The sequence below is a fragment of the Mytilus galloprovincialis genome, chromosome 13, assembly GCF_965363235.1.
Source record: "Mytilus galloprovincialis chromosome 13, xbMytGall1.hap1.1, whole genome shotgun sequence".
Classification (NCBI taxonomy): domain Eukaryota; kingdom Metazoa; phylum Mollusca; class Bivalvia; order Mytilida; family Mytilidae; genus Mytilus; species Mytilus galloprovincialis.
The window spans coordinates 52,417,149-52,436,863 of NC_134850.1; the positions used below are offsets into that span (position 1 = coordinate 52,417,149).

At 32.1% G+C, this 19,715-nt stretch overlaps 1 long non-coding RNA gene across 1 annotated transcript; it reads right to left on the minus strand.

The window, feature by feature from the left end:
• Positions 1–359: 359 nt before the first annotated feature.
• LOC143056343 (uncharacterized) lies at positions 360–14,971 on the minus strand. The gene is made up of 4 exons (XR_012972303.1): positions 14,932–14,971; positions 13,707–13,752; positions 10,950–11,023; positions 360–419 (listed from the first exon to the last, which is right to left on the minus strand). It is a non-coding gene; the product is annotated as an uncharacterized LOC143056343 (long non-coding RNA).
• Positions 14,972–19,715: the final 4,744 nt, after the last annotated feature.

Consider the following 19,715-nt stretch of genomic DNA (forward strand, 5'->3'; position numbering starts at 1 on the left):
AAAGGCGAGAGGACTGTATGGTAGGGGAATTAATTACCATTTCATGTCTGACATATATGTACACTGAAACTCACAATTTTGTACAACTCATAAATTAGTTTCAACTCGACATTAAATGTTTCCTGGCCAGTCCCAAGTAAAGTTTCTTACCTGTGAGTGATTGTCTTGTATCATATCATAAAAAGAGGCGAAAGATACTAAAGGTATATTCAAATTCTTGAGAAAATACAAACTGCCAATGCCATGGCAAAAAAAAACAACTGACAGACAGTACATAAAACATTATACATGTAAGTCGAGAACAGCATCAAATTTCACTTTTTATTGCTTTAAAACAAAGAAACTATAATTTTTCCAACCTTTTTTCTCTCTGTATTGATAAGATTGTTTTTTTCGTCAATCATCTGTGTTGCTACAGCCTACAAAAAAAATAAAAAAGCTAACTGTAGTTACTTCTGTTATGACAAAATAAAAATTCAAGAAAGATAACTCTTACACAATATTGTAACATTTTAAAACAAGAGTGCACATGCTGAAATTACTCGCCTTCTTTACAAATCATTGATATTATGATGAGAGTCTTCAATATAAAGCTTTATTACAACTGTCACATAATCTTAACATTAACCAAGCAAACTAAACATTGACCAATAAACCATGAAATTAAGGTCAAGGTAAGATGAACCATGCCAGGCAGGCTTGTAGCAGCTAACAATTCTTCCAATTTTTTAAAACAAATATAGTTGACCTAGCTATTACTTATAGTTTAAGAAAAACAGACCAAAACACAAAAACTTAACACTGAGCAATGAACTGTGAAAATGAGGTCAAGGTCAAATAAAACCTGTACGACATATAGATCATAAAATATTTCCATACACCAAATATAGTTGACCTATTGCATATAGTATTAGAAAAAAAGTCTAAAACTCAAAAACTCAACATTGACCACTGAACCATGAAAATGAGGTCGACTCGAGGTCAGATGACACCTGCCAGTTAGACATGTACACCTTACAGTCCTTCCATACACCAAATATACTAGACCTATTTCATATGGTATATGAGATATAGACATGACACCAAAACTTAACCTTGTTCACTGATCCATGACATGAGGTCGATGTCAAGTGAAAACTGTCTGACGGATATGAGGACCTTGCAAGGTACACACATACAAGCTATAGTTATCCAATTACTTATAATAAAAGAGAATTTAACATTACAAAAAATCTGAACTTTTTTTTCAAGTATTCACTGAATCATGAAAATGAGGTCAAGGGCATTAGAAATGTGACTGACAGAAACTTCGTAACATGAGGCATCCATATACAAAGTATGAAGCATCCAGGTCTTCCACCTTCTAAAATATAAAGCTTTTAAGAAGTTAGCTAATGCTGCCCCCGGATCACTATTCCTATGTTGAGCTTTCTGCGACAAAAGTCACAGGTTCGACAATAAAATCAAGAAAAATAACTCTTAAGTTAAGCATTGTAAGAGCTAATTATGACCAACATAAAAGTCCAAACACGGTTATGTCTTGCCAGTTTTATTTCAATATTGAATTTATGATGAATGTCTTTTAAAGATCAAGGCCTTACTGGTATCATAGAAACTTTTATTTATACACCTATTAGAATGATTGTATTAAGCCTTTAGATCTGAGAGAGATTGACAAAAAGGACATCATTAGGAAAACTGATGATTTATGAACCATGAAAACCAGGTCAAAGTCAAATGAACCACTCAGACGCCTCTCACCACTCACAGTAGTAATTTATATCTATTGTCCTACATACATGACATTACTAGTCCCTACAACAATAAGTGTAAATAAAAGCATAAATATGTTCATATATACATGTTATGTCCTTGTAATGACTTTTGTCTTCACTTCGTTGACCTGAGACTTGGTTAATTTATCATACTAAATAGAGAATTACACATTTCAATGCTTGTCTATTTAAGGAGGTTCGCGGGTATAAGATTTTTAGAAAAAAATTAAACATTAATTTTTCATTGCAGATTTTATTTATTACCTTAAGTAGTTGTTACTTTATCATGTGGTACAAAAATCATTCCAAAAAATCAATTCGTGTTGTCCCCAGCGGACTTTTAAAATGTAGATATCACTTAAAAAGCTCCAAATTATCTCCCTTTGGTGCAAAAATGCAATTTTTTGGCAATAAAATTAAAATATCTTTTTTAACTCATCGGTGACCTATATTTTTTATTGTTGTTTTCGAATAAGCTGTACATAAACTAAATAATTGTAAAATTTTAGCGATTTCTGTAATTTAGTTCTTTTTTTATTTCGATATTACCGTTATTTCTCCTATTAGTTCAACAGAAAAAAAGGACATTAACAAAAATGTATGCTTCTTTCGAAAGCAGATTGTGAGCGTAAATGAACGGTGACCCCATTTTTTTATTTCATTTTTCTATTAAGTATAAGATAAAGTTCATTTATAGAAAAATATAGAGAAATCCTATATTAAATTAAAAAAAATCATTTAGACCCGCAAGCCCCCTTAAGAAGGAGGTGATTTACTAAAAAATGTCATAAAAATCAACCCCTCTTTTTAAAATAAGGTGGGAACCATCTTACTTAAAGTCATATGAAACTTCAAATTAAAAAAATTATCTATGTGTATGTTATAACGACATGACTAAAACTTTTTTTGAAGAAAATTGTTTGCTGGAAGCCGATATGTTTTCCGTTACTGTAATAATGCAGTTACCCGCGGGAAGACCTTTTTAGTAAAATCAAGTGATCACAATACGCAAATACAAATGGGAAAACCAAATGTAAACATCTCTCCATCAAAATAAACTTAATCTGAACATACATGTTTTACATGTGCCTACTTGAATATCCATGCTTAATGTATGTGGATAGTTTACAAAGGTGACATTCGGTAAATCTGGATTTAAAATACGACCATTAATTAGCTGGCATATTTTCACAACAACACTGACTGCTTGATATATTTATTTGATGTTTATACGAAATGGTTGCCTTAAAAATGATAAAATCGTGCACAAAAGACTTATAGTTTATGATAAATGTATGCATAGGTTCTAGAAATGGATTAACATTTTTTCACCGCTCAATCGCTCCATATGACTTTAAGTAAGCAATATGCTATTCTTATCTTACAATTTGTCATTCAAAGGTAAATGCTTGATAACTTGAGATAATGATAGCAAACTGAAAAATATTTACTGAGTTATCTCCCCATCAGTCAGGGTTTTTACTGCTACAAAGGGGAAAGGGAGGGAGGGTTATTCACTAGTACACCATTCTAAAGGTAGACGTATACTCCTTAGACATTCAGAGTTGTATTTACTGAGTTATCTCCCCTTCAGACAGGGTCATTACCGATACAAGTTTTTTTTAATTCAGGGTGCAATCAACAGTTTTTTTCTATGACGTCATATTTTGAGGGACCATGTATAAGTGACCCTTAGTAGTGGACTGATTAATAAAGATACTTGTATGAAACTAGATATCACTGGAATCAGAATGTTCTCTAGTTTATAATGGAATAAAAAAAAGTGTACTTTTAATAGAATAAAAAAGTTTTATCCAGAGAAACTGGGAAAAACTTTGCCTAATTTAAGCTTAAAAAACCTGAAATCAGGTCATGTGCACACCCCTGAAGACATGATACCTGCACATTTTTCATAATCAAAGTTGTATGAATTTCATAGATTTTTACCAGGTCTTTCAAAAAATTCATGCTTCAGGGTACGTTTGCCTACTGAGAAAAGAGCTACAGTGGCTGCAAATAAGTTTTGAATTTTCACTGCCAAAAAAAGACTGTTTACAGTGTTGTCTCCCCTCAAAACATGAATATTTAATCTAATTTTTTTAATTATTTTAATCATTCAACCTGCTTTTATTGAAGTTAATTAACATATCTTTTGCAACCAAATACAAAAAACATGATACTTTTTCACCAATTATGTTGATAAAAAGGGACTTCCCTCCATGTCTATTTTTAGTTGGTGAATAACCCCTAGTTTTTTATACCCTCACTAGTACACCATTTTAAAGGTAAAGATATACCCCTTAAACATTCAGAGTTGTATTTACTGAGTTATCTCCCTATCAGACAGGGTCATTACTGATACAAGGGTTTTTTATTCACTAGTACACCATTCTAAAGGTAGAGATTGACCCCTTAGACATTCAGAGTTGTATTTACTGAGTTATCTCCCCATCAGACAGGATCCTTACTGTTACAAGGTGTGGGGGTGTATTCACTAGTACAGCCTTTTAAAGGTAGAAATATACCCCTTAGACATTCAGAGTTGTATTTACTGAGTTATCTCCCCATCAGACAGGATCCTTACTGTTACAAGGTGTGGGGGTGTATTCACTAGTACAGCCTTTTAAAGGTAGAAATATACCCCTTAGACATTCAGAGTTGTATTTACTGAGTTATCTCTCCATCAGACAGGGTCATTACTGATACAAGGTGGGGGGTATTCACTAGTGCATCATTTTAAAGGTAGAAATATACCTCTTAGACATAATTTAGAGTTGCATTACTTGCTTTAAGTCAAAAATATTACTTTCTTCTTTCCTTTTAATTTGCTTGACTACATTGCTCTAATAGAGTGTTTATTGTCAATCATTAAAATAGTTGTCTACTATTCATAAAAGTATAAATTCATGGACAATGAAAATCTGCTTTGTTTGTTACATTCAAACTACTACTAATTTGATAGTTACAAGGGAGCAATATTGAACAGCCTTACAGAGTAATTTAACAAATATGAGATTAGGCCCCACCATTTTAATTCCTCAATGTTCGACGGACCCGCCCGCACATATTTTTTTCAAAACAGAATTTTTTTATTTTTTTTATATTCCCGCTTCCCGCATCCGGAACTGTAATCTTGTCCATTTCCAGAACTGTTTTTTGTAAATGATATAAAAAGATATCAACATTTGGTTTTAAAATCACAGTCTATTGAATAAAGGCAACAGTAGTATACCGCACAGTTCAAAACTCATAAATCCATGGACAAAAAACAAAATCGGGGTAACAAACTAAAACCGAGGGAAACGCATTAAATATAAGAGGAGAACAACGACATAACACTAAAATGTAACACACATAGACAAAATCCCACGAGAATAACAAATATAACATATAACGTAACGGTACCCAAATTGCACCTATTTAGCAAAAATATCAGTGTAAATTTTATGATCCGATAGTATGCACGTCTTTCAGCATAGGTAAATATATTTAGAAATACACAAAACGTTTACAGTATTTATCAACAGATGAAGTGTTTACTGAAAAAGCAAAATGTACTGAAACGTCGCCATGCGACGTCATCAAAACGTCATCTTTTTAAAATTAGCAAATACAATATGTTTCAAGTATCCATTTCTTAAAAAAAAGAAGAGTAAGCATGGACAAATATCCAGTTGTTCAAAATATTTGAACAAAATAAACAAAAGCTCTGTTATTCGACTTTTGACGATGCAAATTTAAGCATGGATGCAATTTGGGTACTCCTCATTACAGAATCATTGATGGTTTGGAGGTTAGTTCAGACCAATTTTTCTATGATTCCATATAAATTGAAAATCAAATTGGTGTACCTATATAATAAAGAAGGATACGGCTACAAAATAAACACAAAATGGAAATGTTTGTCTTGATCATAAAAAAACGTAGTTGAAAAAACTGTCAAAATAGGTGTAATTTGGGTACCGTCACGTTATATATAACATCAAAACCAAATACATGAATTTGGGATAGACCTGTATATAACGATTCTAAACCTGTATATAACGATTTTATACCTATAAGCACCCCACCACACTGTGTAAATATCTGTGAGAATATTTGTTTCAGCATGAAACCAATTTATCCAAAATGGAAGTGCTCCGGTATAAATATATAAAAGCGGAAATATTTGTAAAGAACAAAACGTTGGTTTCTTTCCCCCTTACTCATATTCCCTCTCAAAAAATGTTCATTGTTAGAATAAAGTACAAAGAACTTCTGAAGTATTTGCCTTCAACTGCAATTATATTGTATGCTGGCGAAACAAAACTATCAATAGCCGCTGCATGTTTATGCACCTGTTCTGATTGATTCAGGGATCTGTCGTTCAGCAGTTGTCGTTTGTTGATGCGGTTCATTGGTATTTTCCCGTTTGCCCGTTTGGATATATAAATAAGATCGTTGGTTTTCCTGTTTGAATGTACACTAATTATTTTGGGGTCCTTTATAGCTTGCTGTTTGATGACGGTCTGGATCAAAGCCCAGTGGAAAAGGCCGTACTTTGACATGTGTTTGTTATTATCAGATCATCGGTATAAAGACATCATTCGTAAATATAGCTCAACATGCAGACTTCTAATACGTTCAGGTATTTCACATCCAATTTTTTATGGTAATATTCTTTATAAAGCACAAAGGTGTCAGTATTCACCTCAGAAACTTACAAAACCTTTGAATAGACTTATTAAGAAGGGATATAATTACGATACTGTTGTCAAGTCATTAAAGATTGCATATTTTGGCGTTAATATTGAGTCACTGATAAGGTCTTTGCATCGGAACTAAACACATTTATTCTAAAAACAGTTGTTGGCATGACACGGGTTATGTTCTTCTCATATATGTTATGATGGTATGATACTAAATCCCTAACGGGAAGGATTGTGCCTGATGTTCATATGATGAAATCATAATCTTTCAGTCAGTTTAGTTGAAGTCTGGAGCTGGCATGTCAGTTAACTGCTAGTAGTCTGTTGTTATTTATGTATTATTGTCATTTTGTTTATTTTCTTTGGTTACATCTTCTGACATCAGACTCGGATTTCTCTTGAACTGAATTTTAATGTGCGTATTGTTATGCGTTTACTTTACTACATTGGTTAGAGGTATAGGGGGAGGGTTGAGATCTCACAAACATGTTTAACCCCGCCGCATTTTTGCGCCTGTCCCAAGTCAGGAGCCTCTGGCCTTTGTTAGTCTTGTATTATTTTAATTTTAGTTTCTTGTGTACAATTTGGAAATTAGTATGGCGTTCATTATCACTGGACTAGTATATATTTGTTTAGGGGCCAGCTGAAGGACGCCTCCGGGTGCGTGAATTTCTCGCTACATTGAAGACCTGTTGGTGACCCTCTGCTGTTGTTTTTTATTTGGGCGGGTTGTTGTCTCTTTGACACATTCCCCATTTCCATTCTCAATTTTATTGGAAGCAACCCTCCCTCAGACAAGGGGTCCTTTTACTGATATAGAAATGAAACTAGAAATATCAAGAATTTGTATAGTGCTACTAAAAAACCTTTGAAAACTTATAATTTTTTACTCAAAAAGAGGAGAAATACATCATATTTTAAACCACTTTTCTGAAAGAGGGTTCCACTTATTTTGAATAATATTGAACTTTTAAAGTAAATATGTTTACATGGTAAGGGTCCAGGAATATTACAAAATTCTTGGACATGTTTTGACCATTTAATACCAGACAGATATATAGTTCTTTGGGAAAATATGAGCCCTTTTGTACTAAAAAGTTTGTTTTTTTCACAAAAAAATATATTATAACTTGTATCAGGGACTTTCTATACTTACTTACTTAGTATAGAAAGTCCCTGCTTATATTGACCCCTCATAAAAGGGATATTTATAAAATTAAGGGGTTGTTCCAAAACTGATTATGACTTGGATAGAGAATTGTCTCATTGTCAGTCAAACATATATAAACAATTATTCAGTTATTTCTTGGTGAACAGGGAGAAATTTCTTCATAAATTAAAGAAAAGTCAAAGTACAAGTGATAAATCAAGTTTTAATAAATGTCAAAACCTACTATTTTAGGTTTACAAAATAAAAACCAGGTGCTCCGCAGGGCGCAGCTTTATACGACCGCAGAGGTCGAACCCTGAACAGTTGGGGCAAGTATGGACAAAACATTCAAGCGTGATACAGCTCTGAATTTGGATTGTGATCAAATTTTTGACATTACATGGTTTTTTTTTACACAAAACAAATGTCAAGATTTTACAAATCAATTAAAAATTTCTTCTTCAAACTTTTTAAATCTAAAATTAAATAGTTGACACAGCATAGGTTTCTGACACAGAATGAATGTGGTTTAATGAGCTTAAAAGTTTTTTTTGCCTTTGAGCAATTCACTATGCTGTTGAATATTAATCCTCTCAAAAAAATGTTTGAAGAAATTTTCTTTTTATTTATGAAATCTGAAATGACAAAAATTAAACCCCCCCTCCTTTTTTTCACATCCCCGTTTCCCTTTTTCCAAAACTGATATCAATTCAAATTTCTAATGGAGTTTGCAACAATAACTACTCTTTTAAATACATCATAAAATATTAAAATGTAAAATAAAGTGCTTGTTATCACTGAATGGTAAAGATTGGTTGGTAGTAAAAGTGAATATACATTGTTTATTGTATAAAACAATAAAAAAAACTTCATCAGCAACATTTTATATTGGCAAATTTCCAATGAAGTTATTTACATAAAGTTATTGGCAAATAAAAATAGAAAATGACATCATAGTCATGTCTGGCAAATGTCCAACATACATTATCTAAAAACATTTTAGATAAGATAAGGAAAAAAAGCTTCATCAGCAACATTTTATATTGGCAAATTTCCAATGAAGTTATTTACATAAAGTTATTGGCAAATAAAAATAGAAAATGACATCATAGTCATGTCTGGCAAATTTCCAACATATATTATCAACTACTATTCTATACAAAGAAAGATAACTCCAATTGAAAATTAATTGCTATTGCACAATATTGTGCAATTAGATATTTCTTGCTATTGTGCAATACTGTGCAATTGAAAATTTCTTGCTATTGCACAATACTTGATATGGAATCCTGATTTGGACCAACTTGAAAACTGGGCCCATAATCAAAAATCAAAGTACATATTTAGATAAAGCATATCAAATAAGCCCAAGAATTTAATTTTTGTTAAAATCAAACTTAGTTTAATTTTGGACCCTTTGGACCTTAATGTAGCCCAATTTGAAAACTGGACCAAAAATTAAGAATCTACATACACAGTTAGATTTGGCATATCAAAGAACCCCATTTATTCAATTTTTGATGAAATCAAACAAAGTTTAATTTTGGACCCCCATTTGGACCAACTTGAAAACTAGGCCAATAATTAAAAATCTAAGTACATTTTTAAATTCAGCATATCAAAGAACCCCAAGGATTCAATTTTTGTTAAAATCAAACTAAGTTTAATTTTGGACCCTTTGGACCTTAATGTAGACCAATTTGAAAACGGGACCAAAAATTAAGAATCTACATACATAGTTAGATTCGGCATATCAAAGAACCCCAATTATTCAATTTTTGATGAAATCACACAAAGTTCAATTTTGGACCCTTTGGGCCCCTTATTCCTAAACTGTTAGGACCAAAACTCCCAAAATCAAACCCAACCTTCCTTTTATGGTCATAAACCTTGTGTTTAAATTTCATAGATTTCTCTTTACTTATACTAAAGTTATGGTGCAAAAACCAAAAATAATGCTTATTTGGGCCCCTTTTTGGCCCCTAATTCATAAACTGTTGTGACCTAAACTCCCAAAATCAATACCAACCTTCCTTTTGTAGTCATTAACATTGTGTTTAAATTTCATTGATTTCTATTTACTTAAACTAAAGTTATAGTGCGAAAACCAAGAATAATGCTAATTTGGGCCCTTTTTTGGCCCCTAATTCCTAAACTGTTGAAACCAAAACTCCCAAAATCAATCCCAACCGTTCTTTTGTGGTCATAAACCTTGTGTCAAAATTTCATAGATTTCTATTAACTTAAACTAAAGTTATAGTGCGAAAACCAAGAAAATGCTTATTTGGGCCCTTTTTGGCCCCTAATTCCTAAAATGTTGGGACCAAAACTCCCAAAATCAATACCAATCTTCCTTTTGTGGTCATAAACCTTGTGTTAAAATTTCATAGATTTCCATTCACTTTTACTAAAGTTAGAGTGCGAAAACTAAAAGTATTCGGACGCAGGACGACGACGACGACGACGACGACGACGACGCCGACGCCAACGTGATAGCAATATACGACGAAAAATTTTTCAAATTTTGCGGTCGTATAATTAATCGCTCGCCTTAACTTTTCAAGCTTCGCCTCAAAAATTTGCAAATTAAATATTTTTCTATTAAAATTTTCAAATCGCTCGCTCGCCCCAAATTTTGGAGTCCAAAAATCCGTAGAACAAGAAATTAAATTGGTGTGGCCTTAAAATTTATTTGTTTAGTTTTTGAGACAGCTAGAAGTTCGTTGGACTTCTAGAAGTTCTAAATGATATTAGCAAGCTAGAAAAACAATTGTTTATGCATGTTTGAATTATTCTTACAAAACTTAAGAATTTGAGGGAACTTGTAAAACAACAAGACTGAATTGTTTTACCTGTTTTACCTATCATCTTAACTATGTTTTAAGTGTATATGATGAGGTTTTAATACAAAAATCACATAAATTTAAGGTATATTGGTATATATTTTCTGAGATAAAAAAAAATCAAAAACATTGCAAAAATGAAGAATTACTATGCTTTTTTTTTAAATATAAAAAAAAGTATGGGTACCTGTGCTATTTTTCAAGCTATGAGTCATTCAAAATTGTCCAAATTTGCTTAGATTGTTCAGAAGAAAACACATTTTTGTGCATAAAAAGAATCTATGAGATAGACTTTGAAATAAAATTTAAGAAGATAGGTCTTTAATATGATCTAACATGCTTTCAGAAAAAAAAAGACATGAACAAATAGTGGCACCAAACTTGTTTTCTTGCTACAAGTAAAAAATAAGAGTTTCCCCATCAGTCCAGTATAATTTTTTACTAAACATGTTATCTCCCCTTAAATGTACTGTAATTCAAAACACCTGCTCACCTTCTGCTCAGTAATGAGCTGTTGTAGCCTTGAATTCGTTTCCAACACGTGAGTCATTTTTCTGCTATCTCTCTCTGAAAATTAAACGTGTAGCGTTATGTATAAATATAACTAGAGGCTCACAAGAGCCTGTGTTGCTCACCTGAATCTGCTGTGGTTTAGGATATCATGTACAATAAGGTTTATATCCGACATAGTAAATAGTATTAAATACCCTTATTATGATACAAGCCATTAGTTTGGTTTAATTTGGCCTAGTTAAGATTAATAAAAAGCAGGTCATCCCACTAGTAACTAGACTAGTTTAGAATAGTAACTGAAGACCTCTTATCATTATTTAGATTATTTTTTTATTGTGACCATTTGAAATTGTTTTTCTTTAAAATTTTCCATTAGTCTGATTAGACTTGTATAATAAATTCCCATGTTTTATTTCAGTCAATGTCAGCCATGTTGGTTGGATGGAAAGGTCATCAGATATATTTTTCAATCAAGAACCCTATTATAAATTTTTTGAATGAGATTGCAAACATTTACAAACAAATTGTTAAAAATTTACTTTAAAGAGAAATAACTCCCTAAAGGTCAATTAAAATTTTTGGTAATGTTGACTTATTTGTAGATCGTACTTTGTTGAACATTATTGCTGTTTCCATTTTATCTCTAAATATAATAATATTTAAGATAATAACCAGCCAGGTACTCCGCAGGGCACAGCTTTATACGACTACATAAGTCGAACCCTGAATAGTTGGGGCAAGTATGGACACAACATTCAAGCTTGACAGCTCTGAATTTGGATTGTGATTAGATTTTTGACATAAAAAGAGTTTCTGACACAAAAAGTCAAGATCTAAAAATCTATTGCACAATAATTGAGAAATTTGGAGGAAAAAAAAATGAAAACTGCTACCACCCCCCATTTTTTGCAATAATTCCAAAACCTGACATTTCTTTATACATAATTTACAAGCAGTGTAAGGGAGTAAAATCCACACATACTCAACATTGTATGTTAAATGTTTTTGTGTTACAGCCCTTAAACTGCTTTTAAATTGTCTTAATTGTCCATTTCCCAGAAAGACCTAGTTTTTCCACTTTTTATGGCCCTTATTCCAAATTGTTTGAGCCATTACCCCCAAAGTCAATACTTACCATCCCTTCATGGTATGAAAACTTGAGGTATAATTCCAGAGAGATTCATACACTTAAACACAAGTTATTCACTGAAAACTACAAAAATACTTATTTGGGCCCCTTCTTTGGCCAATCACTTATTGAAACCTCCCTCCCTTTCAGGAAGAACCCAAAAACTCACTTTCAGCCTTTCCTTTGTAGTAAGAAACCTTGTAGTATAATTTCAGAGAGATCTTTACACTTCAACAAAAGTAATTGTCTGTAAACTAGAAAAATGTTTCTTTTTGGCCCCTTATTCCTATATGTTCAAGGATATCAACCCCAAACTGAATACAAGCCCACCCTTTGTTATATGGAACATTGTAGTACAATGTCAGAGAGATCCATATAGTTATACACAAGTAATTTTCCTGAAACTACAAAAATGCTTGTTATTAGCCCCTTTTATGGCCCTTAATTCCTAGACTGATTGCCCCATAACCCTTAAAATAAATCGCAATCTTCCACTTAATGGTATGGACATTGTGGTATAATTTCAGAGCAATTGAAATACTTCATAATACACATCTTTTTGTCCTGAAAATAGATAAATGCTTGTTTTGGGCCCCTTTGGGCCCTTTTTTTCTAACCATTAGGATCATAACCTCAAAAATCAATCCCAACCTTCCTTTTGTGGCTATAAACATTGTGTTAAAACTTTATTGAATTCTATTCACTTATATTTAAGTTATTATCCGGAAACCATCCATCTTTGGACGACGCTGACAACGACGACGACAAGGTGATACAAATATACGACCAAATAATTTTATATTTTTGTGGTCATATGAAAACTACAAAATTTTCTAAAAATACCAATTCAGGGGAAGCACTTTACCAACAGCAGATTGTCGAAGTTGTCTGAAAATGTCACGGCAGACAGATCTAAATCTGATGAACATTTTTTGCTCAAAATGCTTTAGTTTCAGAGATATAAGCCAAAAAAATTTCATTTTACCCCTATGTTCTATTTTTAGCCATGTCTGCCATGTTGGTTGGCATAGAACACCCTTGTTAAACTAGATACCCTTATGATTGTAGCCAAGTTTGGTTAAACTTTCCCCAATAAAAGGGGAGAAGATTTTTGTCAAATTAATGACAAGAGACGAGAACAAGAGACGACAACGAGAAGACAGACACCAAGTGATGAGAAAAGCTCACTTGGCCTTCGGGCAAGTGAGCTATTAGTAACATAACAAAAATACCAAACTCCAAGGGAAATTCAATACAGAAAGTCCCTAAACAAATGGCAAAATCAAAAGCTCACACACATCAAACGAATGGATAATCATTAATTGTCACATTCCTTGGTACAGGCATTTTTTTTTTAAAAGTAGAACAATGTAGATTAAAGCTGGCTTTATAGCTAGCTAAACCTCTTGCTTTTATGACAGTTACATTAGAGCAAGTAACTATACATTGATTAGGTTAACAATTGATCTGTTGAAGTCATTTGTCTAATTCAAATCAGAATTTGCAAGATGAATGATAAATTTTTTGCATATTTGCTTTCAAAAGAACCTACTAAGACTTTGCAATGGCCAAGCTTCATTTACCTGTTAGTTAGAACATTTATATTACCTTTGTCATCACCAGCCTCTGCAATCTTTCTCATTAAATCTTGGACCTGAAACAATCAATGATAAGGGAAAAATAATGTCCAATTGAAGTGACCTGACAACACATTTACTCAGTCATGAAGCCCTCTGCAAAACATTTTTTGAAGAAAATAAAATTGTTTGAATTAACTTCTTTCTGTGATTTTTATTTATGTAACCCGTAACAGATATTTTTCTAAAATTGACATTGTAAGCAGCTGCCTAGCAGGTTATTTCAGAGTGTGCACCACATTTTAAAAGATTTTAAGAGTAGACAGAAAAAATATTACAGTCATTTCTAAGTCGCAGAATGAACAAAAATAGGAAAAAAATCACTAAAGTATTTTCTAGATATCTTTACATAGTAAGAAGCTTCTGTCCAAGTTTGGTAAAAATCCAGGATGGTTTATGAATCTAATAAATGTTTTAAAAACTTTTAACAGCAAACTGTAAGTATAGTTCTAAAAGAGGGACGAAAGATACCAAAGGGACAGTCAAACTCATAAATATAAAACAACATGACGTCCTTCTAACGGTTTGAGCACACACCCGTGGTAAAATGTAAATAAATTGTTTGGGCTGTTCTGAACGTACTCCCAGGTCATATGTTTTTTTTATGAATGAGCTACCTGACGTCATAGAAAGATGTTGTCAGAATATGTGCAATTAACGGGAACATATGCTCTTGTGAAACCGAAAATCATCACAACAAGAAAACATAAACAAATGATGCTAAAACGTGTTAAAAGCCATTTTTTTAAATAAATATAAGATATATAAATACAATTATAATTTAGATTCATTCAAACCTACCTAAATATACTCTTGCAAAAAATGCGGCGTAAAGCAACCAACAATCAATCAATACTATTGCAAATAGTTTCAGCATATTACTTTTCAGTTTGCTCAGTTCTTTTACGTCAATTTAATAGTGCGTTTATTTATGGGAACGGCAAATAATGCTTTCACCTAGCTTCGATCAAAAACAATTGTTGTATTTATCCTATTAGAATCGAAATAATTCATGGGGGCAAGGCAGGAATCATCCAGGTCTTCTACTTTCAGAAATACGAAGCTTTTTACAAGTATTTTATGCCGGCAGATTATAATCCCAAACTTTCACAGGGGACTTACAAAAATCACAATCATGAGTAATTAATTACTGAACCATTTTGTTAGTGTACTGTAATTCCAAAACACTTTCTTACCTTCTGTCTTTCATTTATCAGGGATCTGCTTATTCTCTCTGAAAATTGAACATGTAGTGTTAGGTATCAACATAAAAGCAAGAAATTATAACTTTGATCAGGTTAACAATTGATTTAAGATCTTGTCCATACAGTCTTTTGTGAACACAAAGTCATTTACATTTACACTGTTTAAACAGAAAGTATAACTCTTCAAACTGATTTAAAGGTTTGTACCCCATCACATTTGTGTCTGTACCAAGTCAGGATATCTTGACCATTTATTGTTTTGAGTACATGTATGATTAATTACGGAGAAGGGTCTATTGTTTTTGGTAGGAGCGGTCTTTTGGAATGTGTAATTTTTTTCATTTCATCCATTTAATGTTTTTACAAAACTATATTTATACAAGAAGATGCCCTCAAAATTGCCACACAATTGGGCTAGTGTTGAAACAAATTAAATCTAGTGGTCAGTATGTGGACTGAGCATGTGCAAAAGCATGTACAATTCGCATCATGAATCTAAAGATGATTGAAAAATGCTTAGCAAATGCTTACTTTTAAAAGAACTTCAACTTTGTACTATATTTGGCTTTTTAAATTTTTATTTGCATGTTTACTTTCAAAAGAACCTAGCTACTAAGACTTTGCAATGGCCAAGCTTCAGTTACCTGTTAGTTAGAACATTTATATTACCTTTGTCATCATTAGCCTCTGCACTCTTTCTTGTTAAATCTTGAACCTGAAACAATCAATAATAAGGGAAAAATAATGTCCAATTGAAGTGACCTGACAACACATTTACTCAGTCATGAAGCCAGAGGCAAAACATTTTTTGAAGAAAATAAAATTGTTTGAATTAACTTCTTTTTGTGATTTGTATTTATGTAACCTGTAACAGATATTTTTTCTAAAATTGACTTTGTAAGCAGCTACCTAGCAGGTTATTTTAGAGTGTGCACCACACTTTTAAAAGTTTTTTTTAGAATAGACAGAAAAAATATTACAGTCATTTCTAAGTCGCAGAATGAACAAAAATTGGAAAAAAATCACTTAAGTATTTTCTAGATACTATCTTCACATAGTAAGAAGCTTCTGTCCAAGTTTGATAAAAATCCAGGATGGTTTATAAATCTAATAAATGTTTTAAAAACTTTTAACAGCAGTCTGTAAGCAGTTCTAACATGACGTCCTTCTAACAGTTTGAGCACAAACCTGTGGTAAAATGTGAATATATTATTTGGACTGTTCTTATTGTACTCCCACCTCATATGTTTTTTATAAATGAGCTACCTGACGTCATAGAACGATGACGTCAGAATATGTGCAATTTACGGGAACATACACGCTTGTGAAACCGAAAATCATCACAACAAGAAAACGTAAACAAATGATGCTAAAACGTGTTAAAAGCCATTTTTTTTAATAAATATAAGATATATAAATACAATTATAATTTATATTCATTCAAACCTACCTAAATATACTATTGCAAAAAATGTGGCGTAATGCAACCAACAATCAATCAATGCTATTGCAAATAGTTTCAGCATATCACTTATTCAGTTTGCTCCGTTCTTTTATGCCAATTTAATAGTGCGTTTATTTATGGGAACGGCAAATAATGCTTTCACTTAGCTTCGATCAAAAACAATTGCCGTATTTGTCGTATTAGAATCGAAATAATTCATGGGGGCAAGGCAGGAATCATCCAGGTCTTCTACTTTCAGAAATACGAAGCTTTTTACAAGTAGTTTATGCCGGCAGATTATAATCCCGATCTTTCACAGGGGACTTACAAAAATCACAATCATGAGTAATTAATTACTAAACCATTTTGTTAGTGTACTGTAATTCCAAAACACTTTCTTACCTTCTGTTTTTCATTATGCAGGGATCTGCTTATTCTCTCTGAAAATTGAACATGTAGTGTTAAGTATCAATATAAAAGCAAGAAATTATAACTTTGATCAGATTAACAATTGATTTAAGATCTTGTCCATACAGCCTTTTGTGAACACAAAGTCATTTACATGTCAATGAAATAAAAGCAATGTTTAAACAGAAAGTATAACTCTTCAAACTGATTTAAAGGTTTGTACCCCATCACATGTGTGTCTGTACCAAGTCTGGAAATCTTGACCATTTGTTGTCTGAGTACATGTATGATTAATTTTGGAGAAGGGTCTATTGTTTTTGGTAGGAGTGGTCTTTTGGAATGTCTATTTGTTCCCATTTCATCCGTTTAATGTTTTTACAAAGCTATTTTTATACTAAAAGATGCCCTCGAAATTGACACACAATTGGGCTAGTGTTGAAACAAATAGTTTTTAAATTTAGTGGTCAGTATGTCGACTGACCATGTGCAAAAACATGTACAATTCCCATCATGAATCTAAAAGAGGATGACAAATGCTTAGCAAATGCTTACTTTTAAAAGAACTACAACTTTGTACTATATTTGGCTTTTTAAAATTTTTTGCATGTTTACTTTCAAAAGAACCTAGCTACTAAGACTTTGCAATGGCCAAGCTTCATTTACCTGTTAGTTAGAACATTTATATTACCTTTGTCATCATTTAAGCCTCTGCACTCTTTCTTGTTAAATCTTGAACCTGAAACAATCAATGATAAGGGAAAAATAATGTCCAATTGAAGTGACCTGACAACACATTTACTCAGTCATGAAGCCAGAGGCAAAACATTTTTTGAAGAAAATAAAATTGTTTGAATTAACTTCTTTCTGTGATTTGTATTTATGTAACCCGTAACAGATATTTTTTCTAAAATTGACATTGTAAGCAGCTGTGTAGCGGGTTATTTTAGAGTGTGAATCACATTTTAAAAGTTTTTTAGCATAGACAGATATTATATAACAGTCATTTCTAAGTCGCAGAATGAACAAAAATAGGAAACAAATCATTAAATATTTTCTAGATACTATATGCTTTACATATTAAAAAGCTTCTGTCCAAGTTTGGTAAAAATCCAGGATGGTTTATGAATCTAATAAATGTTTTGAAAACTTTTAACACTAGCAGACTGTAAGCAGTTCTAACATGACATCTTTCTAACGATTTGAGCACACACCCTTGGTAAAATGTGAATATATTGTTTGAGCTGTTCGGATTGTACTCCCACGTCATATGATTTTTCATGAATGAGCTACCTGACGTCATAGAACGACGACATCAGAATATGTGCAATTTACGGGAACATACTTGCCTGTGAAACTGAAAATCATCACAACAAGAAAACGCCAACAAATAATGCTAAAGCATGTTATAAGCCATTTTTTTTAATACATATAAGATATATAAATACAATGATAATTTAGATTCATTCACACCTACTTAAATCTTAAATATACTTTTGTAAATAGTTTCAACATATCACTTATTCAGTTTGCTCCGTTCTTTTACATCAATTTAAAAGTGCGTTTTTTAATGGGAACGGCAAATAATGCTTTCACCTAGCTATAGAGCGCTTTGATCCAAAACAATTGCAATATTTGTCCTATTAGAATCGAAATAATTCATTGGGGATTTCTTAATGGGAAGTAAAACTGAGTCCATTTATAAATAATATACGGATAAACATCAAATCATTTTTTACCAGATACTAGATACTAGCTTTTGATCATAAACAATAAACAAACTTCTGTCAAAGTTTGGTACAAATCCAGGATGGATTTAAGAAAGTTATTTTTTATTAGATACAAATTTTTACTTTATGGGAACCACAAAATTAATTTAAATGTTAAAAGAAAAAGATATATTTTTTCAGTGGCTTGTATGCAAACTTAAGGAAAACCACAAAATTGAATATCCACAAACAAGAAAGTTTTCCTTAATCCACTGACTTTTTGCTTTGATTAATAGACCAAACCACATAAAACCAAACATTGTTTAATGAACCACGAAAATGAGGTCAAGGTTGGAATAATCCTGCCAAATAGACATTTACACCTTTCCATCATTTCATACACCAAATATAGTAAACCTTCTAGTATCTGGAATACAAACTTAGCCAATTATCTTTAACATTGATCACTGCATGCATGATCCATGAAATGAGGTTGAATTCAGTTGAATCCTAACTGACAGACATGTAGACATTGAAAAGAACCTTCATATCAAATAGTTTATCCTATGACTCATAATAATTTAGTATTTCACTTGAAATTTTACAATTGACACATGACAGAAGGAAACTTCATAACATAATGTACATGTAAACAAGGCAGGAATCATCCAAGTCTTTTACTTTCAGAAATTAATAATGAAGGTTTTACAAGTATTTTATGCTGGCAGATTATAATCCCGATCTTTCACAGGGGATTTACAAAAATCACAACCATGAGTAATTAATTACTGAACCATTTTGTTTGTACTGTAATTTCAAAACACCTTCTTACCTTCTGTCTTTCAGAAAACAATTCTTCTCTCATTCTCTCTGAAAATTGAACATGAAGTGTTAGGTATCAATATAAAAGCTAGAAATTATAACAATTGATCTAAGATCTTGTCCATACAGCCTTTTGTGAACACCAAGTCATTTACATGTCAATTAAATGAAAGCAATGTTTAAACAGAAAGTATAACTCTTCAAACTGATTTAAAGGTTTGTACCCCATATCACATTTGTGGACTGTACCAAGTCGGGATATTTTGACTATTTGTTGCCTGATTAATTTTGGAGAAGGGTCTATTGTTTTTGGTAGGAGTGGTCTTTTGGAATGTCTTATTTTCCTACTATCCTTTTAATGTTTTACAAAACTATATTTATACTAAAAGATGCCC